This window comes from Schistocerca nitens, unplaced genomic scaffold (assembly GCF_023898315.1).
Source record: "Schistocerca nitens isolate TAMUIC-IGC-003100 unplaced genomic scaffold, iqSchNite1.1 HiC_scaffold_233, whole genome shotgun sequence".
Taxonomy (NCBI): Eukaryota; Metazoa; Arthropoda; class Insecta; order Orthoptera; family Acrididae; genus Schistocerca; species Schistocerca nitens.
The window spans coordinates 35001-41287 of NW_026045774.1; the positions used below are offsets into that span (position 1 = coordinate 35001).

Sequence of the window (6287 nt, forward strand, 5' to 3'; positions counted from 1 at the left end):
GCTAGAAAGCGCCCCAACCATGTCGATCCCCATGGGCGTTGCACTCGCAGTCGCAAAGACTCTGGGCAATGGCTAAAAGCGCTCCGCAATATATTACTCAGACGGGTAATGACGGTCCGAGCGCTCAGTGTCAGGAGAGCTTTCCTGAGCCCTGACCCACAGGCAGGGTGTAGCGTATCCCACCCGCAGACATGTGACGTTGTCACACGACCAGTTGTCACTAATCGACTGATTGCCGATAATCGTATGCCATACACCGGGGAAAGCTGCCGCAAGGGGTAGCTACGTAGTGCAGTCGCACCTCTACTACTGTACAGAGATAGAACACCGCGTGACCGCAACCAGATTAAACTGATACATGGCGCTGATTACTAATAGATGCAGAGCCATCGGAATATAGATGGCATACGACATACAACAGTCCCTATACATGCTGACAGTCTGTGCACACATGCGAACTACACGTCACCCAGACACTCTATCACACACTACTCTCTGGCTGTAACAGACACAGACAAGATATCTAAGCACCAGCATGGAACAACATCCAGTGCATCCTCTCCGCCACATTACACCATTCACACTATGATAACAAAACCAGGAGGTCCACCCCAAAAACAGAATATCTCACTCTTCCAACAACCATCATTACTCAGATAAGCCACAAACACCCACACATGTCCTAGACAGGGGTGCAACCAACACCACCACACTGCCTTGTCTCACAGCATATAAGCAATGGCAGGAATGAAAGACACAGGCCTGCCACTCCCCTTGCCACACCCACGCAACCGGCGCACCACCTCCCCTGAGAGAAAGATGCATCCTGACGTGACACATCTCAGGGTGCCTCAGGCGTCCACTTACCATCATCACTATGAACGAACCTCGTCCCCTCCCCCCTCATACACCATCCCTTAACCTAACCTATGTTGCACCTTAACCTAACCTATGTTGCACCTTAACCTAACCTATGTTGCACCTTAACCTAACCTATGTTGCACCTTAACCTAACCTATGTTGCACCTTAACCTAACCTATGTTGCACCTTAACCTAACCTATGTTGCGCCTTAACCTAACCTATGTTGCGCCTTAACCTAACCTATGTTGCGCCTTAACCTAACCTATGTTGCGCCTTAACCTAACCTATGTTGCGCCTTAACCTAACCTATGTTGCGCCTTAACCTAACCTATGTTGCGCCTTAACCTAACCTATGTTGCGCCTTAACCTAACCTATGTTGCGCCTTAACCTAACCTATGTTGCGCCTTAACCTAACCTATGTTGCGCCTTAACCTAACCTATGTTGCGCCTTAACCTAACCTATGTTGCGCCTTAACCTAACCTAAGTTGGGGCTTAACCTAACCTAAGTTGGGGCTTAACCTAACCTAAGTTGGGGCTTAACCTAACCTAAGTTGGGGCTTAACCTAACCTAAGTTGGGGCTTAACCTAACCTAAGTTGGGGCTTAACCTAACCTAAGTTGGGGCTTAACCTAACCTAAGTTGGGGCTTAACCTAACCTAAGTTGGGGCTTAACCTAACCTAAGTTGGGCCCTAACCTAACCTAAGTTGGGCCCTAACCTAACCTAAGTTGGGCCCTAACCTAACCTAAGTTGGGCCCTAACCTAACCTAAGTTGGGCCCTAACCTAACCTAAGTTGGGCCCTAACCTAACCTAAGTTGGGCCCTAACCTAACCTAAGTTGGGCCCTAACCTAACCTAAGTTGGGCCCTAACCTAACCTAAGTTGGGGCCCCTAACCTAACCTAAGTTGGGCCCTAACCTAACCTAAGTTGGGCCCTAACCTAACCTAAGTTGGGCCCTAACCTAACCTAAGTTGGGCCCTAACCTAACCCACGTTGCGCCCTAACCTAACCCACGTAATTGTTTGTTATATGAATCTAGAAATTCGTGTAGCGTTGCCTAATCGCAACCCTCTCAACATAGTTCGCTGCGCGCACACTCTGGTGTCCTGCGTATTGAATCATGTTACGGTGCCTACCCTCACAACATCTAGCGAGTGTTGCGTACGTTCCCACATGGTCCCGCTATCCACTGTAATGTGTACTGCTATAAGACGTATATCGCCCCCCCCCCCCCCCCCCCCCTCCCCTGTCGCCTCTAGTTCGTCAGTCAGGAGTTTGCGTGTTCAATGAGCTTCGCAGCTGTGCAATGGCATCGGCATACGTACGCGGGCCACCTTCCACGTGTTCTCTCGTGCATACGTCGCAGCATGTATGTGGACTGATGTGGCGTGTCCGTGACTCATAACATCCAGGCATGCAAGACCCATTGAATTCGCAATGTAGATGGACGTCTACGTTTGCTGCCCAAGTTACGCAAATGAACTGGAAATCCGTTGTTGCGCGGTTGTTCGCGCTGGAGGTGAATCGTTGATATCGACGATCGGTACAGGTATTAACCGGTTGCTTCAGCGACACCCGTCATACCCACGAACGTGAGTGGGCATGTGGGTATGAAGCGATACGCGGCGGTGGCTGGGTGGGACCGTCCCCGGCCGGTGAGGGGGGGGCGCCCGGCGTGCTGGCCGCGCGCTGCGTGGGCGCACGCGCGGCAGCCGGCTGGTGGGGGCGCCCAGTGGCAGGCGCGCCGGCTGACGGACGCGGCAGGCGGCGCATCTGCGTGCCGGCGCACCCAGCGCGCGGCGCCGTGCGGCCAAAGTGGGTCCTCCCGGGCCCGGTGCGAAGCGCGGTGGACATCTGCAGTGTGCTGGTCCGATTGAGGACTGTGTGCGTTGAGGATGCGCCGCCGCCCGGCACTCGGCGCCGCGACGCCGTCTGCTGCTCGGTCGCCCCCGCGGTTCTCGCAGGTGGTTTGTATCGCAGCTGTGCGGATGTGTTGGCGCGTGCGCTGTGCTGGGAGAGTTCGCTTTGGCACCCAAGTGGGGCTCTGCCCCTCTGTGGCGCTGGCGTTGGAGCTGCCCGGTCACTGTTTGTGGCCGCGTGTTGTCTCCCGCCGGCAACACCACGACAGCACGCTCCCGGGCCTCTGTCGGCAGCGGCAAGCTCAGTTGGGAGCACGGGTGGTCGCACTGAAAGCGTCTACTCGCCTATCTCCGGGCGATTGCGCCTCTCTCGAACCCGACCAAGTACTTAGGACGGCGCTGCGCGCCGCCGGGACCTGAGAGGGTTTCGAGGTGTATCGTGCAGGGGAGCCCAGCCTCCTCCTGTTTGCAGAATAATTGAGCGGACGCTTGCGTGTTCGCGCGGGCCTCCGGGACACACTCCCGGGCGGCCGGCTGCTCAGCTCTAGTTGACGCAGCTCCCTGGTTGATCCTGCCAGTAGTCATATGCTTGTCTCAAAGATTAAGCCATGCATGTCTCAGTACAAGCCGCATTAAGGTGAAACCGCGAATGGCTCATTAAATCAGTTATGGTTCCTTAGATCGTACCCACGTTACTTGGATAACTGTGGTAATTCTAGAGCTAATACATGCAAACAGAGTCCCGACCAGAGATGGAAGGGACGCTTTTATTAGATCAAAACCAATCGGTCGGCTCGTCCGGTCCGTTTGCCTTGGTGACTCTGAATAACTTTGGGCTGATCGCACGGTCTTCGTACCGGCGACGCATCTTTCAAATGTCTGCCTTATCAACTGTCGATGGTAGGTTCTGCGCCTACCATGGTTGTAACGGGTAACGGGGAATCAGGGTTCGATTCCGGAGAGGGAGCCTGAGAAACGGCTACCACATCCAAGGAAGGCAGCAGGCGCGCAAATTACCCACTCCCGGCACGGGGAGGTAGTGACGAAAAATAACGATACGGGACTCATCCGAGGCCCCGTAATCGGAATGAGTACACTTTAAATCCTTTAACGAGTATCTATTGGAGGGCAAGTCTGGTGCCAGCAGCCGCGGTAATTCCAGCTCCAATAGCGTATATTAAAGTTGTTGCGGTTAAAAAGCTCGTAGTTGGATTTGTGTCCCACGCTGTTGGTTCACCGCCCGTCGGTGTTTAACTGGCATGTATCGTGGGACGTCCTGCCGGTGGGGCGAGCCGAAGGCGTGCGACCGCCTCGTGCGTGCTCGTGCGTCCCGAGGCGGACCCCGTTGAAATCCTACCAGGGTGCTCTTTATTGAGTGTCTCGGTGGGCCGGCACGTTTACTTTGAACAAATTAGAGTGCTTAAAGCAGGCAAGCCCGCCTGAATACTGTGTGCATGGAATAATGGAATAGGACCTCGGTTCTATTTTGTTGGTTTTCGGAACCCGAGGTAATGATTAATAGGGACAGGCGGGGGCATTCGTATTGCGACGTTAGAGGTGAAATTCTTGGATCGTCGCAAGACGAACAGAAGCGAAAGCATTTGCCAAGTATGTTTTCATTAATCAAGAACGAAAGTTAGAGGTTCGAAGGCGATCAGATACCGCCCTAGTTCTAACCATAAACGATGCCAGCCAGCGATCCGCCGCAGTTCCTCCGATGACTCGGCGGGCAGCCTCCGGGAAACCAAAGCTTTTGGGTTCCGGGGGAAGTATGGTTGCAAAGCTGAAACTTAAAGGAATTGACGGAAGGGCACCACCAGGAGTGGAGCCTGCGGCTTAATTTGACTCAACACGGGAAACCTCACCAGGCCCGGACACCGGAAGGATTGACAGATTGATAGCTCTTTCTTGATTCGGTGGGTGGTGGTGCATGGCCGTTCTTAGTTGGTGGAGCGATTTGTCTGGTTAATTCCGATAACGAACGAGACTCTAGCCTGCTAACTAGTCGCGTGACATCCTTCGTGCTGTCAGCGATTACTTTTCTTCTTAGAGGGACAGGCGGCTTCTAGCCGCACGAGATTGAGCAATAACAGGTCTGTGATGCCCTTAGATGTTCTGGGCCGCACGCGCGCTACACTGAAGGAATCAGCGTGTCTTCCTAGGCCGAAAGGTCGGGGTAACCCGCTGAACCTCCTTCGTGCTAGGGATTGGGGCTTGCAATTGTTCCCCATGAACGAGGAATTCCCAGTAAGCGCGAGTCATAAGCTCGCGTTGATTACGTCCCTGCCCTTTGTACACACCGCCCGTCGCTACTACCGATTGAATGATTTAGTGAGGTCTTCGGACTGGTACGCGGCATCGACTCTGTCGTTGCCGATGCTACCGGAAAGATGACCAAACTTGATCATTTAGAGGAAGTAAAAGTCGTAACAAGGTTTCCGTAGGTGAACCTGCGGAAGGATCATTACCGACTAGACTGCATGTCTTTCGATGTGCGTGTCGTGTCGTGCAACACGCTACCTGTACGGCTCGCAGTAGCTGTGCGCCGCGTGCGGGACCACGCGTGCTTCTCAAAACTAACGGAAAATGTTGTGTGGTACGAGCGCTGAAGCTCTGGAGCGGCTGGCCTGCGGCACCTGGCGCCTCGCGCCGGTTTTGAATGACGTTCGCCCGAGTGCCTGTCCGCTCCGGAGTGGAGCCGTACGACGCCCATCGGCCGTGAGGCCGTTGGACACAAAACACTGGAACAGGGGGCCGTCGAACGCCTCAGTCCCGCCTATGCAACTGTTTTGAAAGAGACAGTGGAAACTGTAAAAAGATCACCCAGGACGGTGGATCACTCGGCTCGTGGGTCGATGAAGAACGCAGCAAATTGCGCGTCGACATGTGAACTGCAGGACACATGAACATCGACGTTTCGAACGCACATTGCGGTCCATGGATTCCGTTCCCGGGCCACGTCTGGCTGAGGGTCGGCTACGTAAACTGAAGCGCGCGGCGTTTGTCCCGCTTCGGAGACGTGGGTGTGTCGTGCCGGCCTGTGGGGCCGGCCACGTCCCCTCAAACGAGCGATGCGCGCCCGTCGCCTGGCGGTTCGCATACCGGTACTGTCTCGGTAGCGTGCACAGCCGGCTGGCGGTGTGGCGTGCGACACCTCGTACAACGACCTCAGAGCAGGCGAGACTACCCGCTGAATTTAAGCATATTACTAAGCGGAGGAAAAGAAACTAACAAGGATTCCCCCAGTAGCGGCGAGCGAACAGGGAAGAGTCCAGCACCGAACCCCGCAGGCTGCCGCCTGTCGTGGCATGTGGTGTTTGGGAGGGTCCACTACCCCGACGCCTCGCGCCGAGCCCAAGTCCAACTTGAATGAGGCCACGGCCCGTAGAGGGTGCCAGGCCCGTAGCGGCCGGTGCGAGCGTCGGCGGGACCTCTCCTTCGAGTCGGGTTGCTTGAGAGTGCAGCTCCAAGTGGGTGGTAAACTCCATCTGAGACTAAATATGACCACGAGACCGATAGCGAACAAGTACCGTGAGGGAAAGTTGAAAAGAACTTTGAAGAGA

At 54.8% G+C, this 6287-nt stretch overlaps 2 non-coding genes across 2 annotated transcripts; both read left to right on the forward strand.

The window, feature by feature from the left end:
- Positions 1–3282: 3282 nt before the first annotated feature.
- Positions 3283–5191, forward strand: LOC126222458 (small subunit ribosomal RNA). Its single transcript, XR_007543359.1, has one exon. It is a non-coding gene; the product is annotated as a small subunit ribosomal RNA (ribosomal RNA).
- A 353-nt stretch (positions 5192–5544) lies between these two features.
- On the forward strand, positions 5545–5699 carry LOC126222465 (5.8S ribosomal RNA). The gene has a single exon (XR_007543365.1). It is a non-coding gene; the product is annotated as a 5.8S ribosomal RNA (ribosomal RNA).
- The last annotated feature ends 588 nt before the right edge of the window (positions 5700–6287 follow it).